The sequence below is a fragment of the Schistocerca cancellata genome, chromosome 2 (assembly GCF_023864275.1).
Source record: "Schistocerca cancellata isolate TAMUIC-IGC-003103 chromosome 2, iqSchCanc2.1, whole genome shotgun sequence".
Lineage (NCBI taxonomy): Eukaryota > Metazoa > Arthropoda > Insecta > Orthoptera > Acrididae > Schistocerca > Schistocerca cancellata.
This window is the reverse complement of record NC_064627.1, coordinates 170288166-170289918: the sequence shown is the minus strand read 5'-3', so window position 1 is coordinate 170289918 and position 1753 is coordinate 170288166.

The window sequence follows — 1753 nt, the reverse complement described above, 5'->3', positions numbered from 1 at the left end:
CGCACCAAAAACCGTGGTCCATGAATGTATGGTGTGGGATTCTGGAAATCTTAATGGTAGGAAGTACACCACATTCCTGCAAGAAATGCTAGGTCTGTTATTGGAAGAAATGTTTTAGGAACAAGGAACAGAATATGGTATCAATACGATGGGTGCCCGGCACATTTTTCGCTGATGGCTAGAAATGAGTTGCAGAGAACAATTCCCAAATGGTTGGACTGGACGCGGAGGATATGTGTCGTGGCCGGCTCGTTCGCCAGACTTGACGCCTCTGGATTTTTTCTTGTGGGGATTCGTAAAAGACATTGTTTATAAAGACGTTCCAACTACACCTGAAGATAGGCGAGAGAGAATTGTCAGAGCATGTGCTTCGATAAGTGCAGATGTGATAAGGAATACCACTCGATCCATGATAAGAAAATTGCAGCACTGCGTTGATACCAGTGGTCATCACTTCGAACACCTTTTCTAAAAGGACGTTCATGCCACCTTTGTGACCTTCGTTGACCTTCAAAGACCTTACTGTCTTAGATCGTCTCGATAGCCGCCAGCAGAAAATGAGAACCAAACTATAGCATCTCATTTAAAAAAACAAAGCTGACCATCATGTCTCTGAGGCGACCCCACCTAGTAAAAAAAAACCAATGTCATTTTATGGCCCCCGTATCCCATGCAACTTTTGTCCCACTCGATCCATGATAAGAAAATTGCAGCACTGCGTTGATACCAGTGGTCATCACTTCGAACACCTTTTCTAAAAGGACGTTCATGCCACCTTTGTGACCTTCGTTGACCTTCAAAGACCTTACTGTCTTAGATCGTCTCGATAGCCGCCAGCAGAAAATGAGAACCAAACTATAGCATCTCATTTAAAAAAACAAAGCTGACCATCATGTCTCTGAGGCGACCCCACCTAGTAAAAAAAAACCAATGTCATTTTATGGCCCCCGTATCCCATGCAACTTTTGTCCCACAAACTTTTCAGCTCATATGGTACTTTAGGAATTCTTCTTGGTCGCATTAGTTAGTGACTCACCCTGTATATACCTCCAGCGTTCGACAGTGACGTGTGACAAAGCTTTCTGCATTAGTTTCAATATGTCTGGCAGCCTAAATGTTGTCTCTCGCGACAAATCCTTTAACTTGGCTCCAGATCAGTTCTTTTGGGTTCATGTTGCAGTGGTACGGTGGCAACCGTAAAAAACAGCTTTTGTATGGTGTGGTCAATGCTGTGAAAGTGATTGTTGCCAACGTTTCCTCGAAGAGGGCCACACGTGTGGTATAAAACACTGGAAATAGCCCAAATGAAGAACATTTCATTTTTCATTCTTGTGCTAAAAATTTAATTTGTTATGTTTTCTTAACTTAAACAACCTTTGTTAACAATATATATAAAATATCGATAATTAAGGATTTATATTTGCAATGAAAACTGGAATTTTGCGTGCAATACTTAATTACAAACAACAAGACGCGTATTTTTCATTAAAATGATGCTTAGACATATGTCAGTCAACACATATTTGACAAATTTTACATTTGAAAGATGTAGATATTCCAAACTGAACGAAAAATGGACGAAGAAGGCGAGGTTTGAATTCTCGCTCCACGTATTGGATTACTGTTCTACAACGCTATCGACTGAGCTATGAGTCCCTGTTACAGAATTAGGTAACATTAAAAACTACAGTTCCTCGGAAAAGTTAAAAAATGGTTTTTTTCGGTAAACGTGTGAAAACCATTAAAACAATCT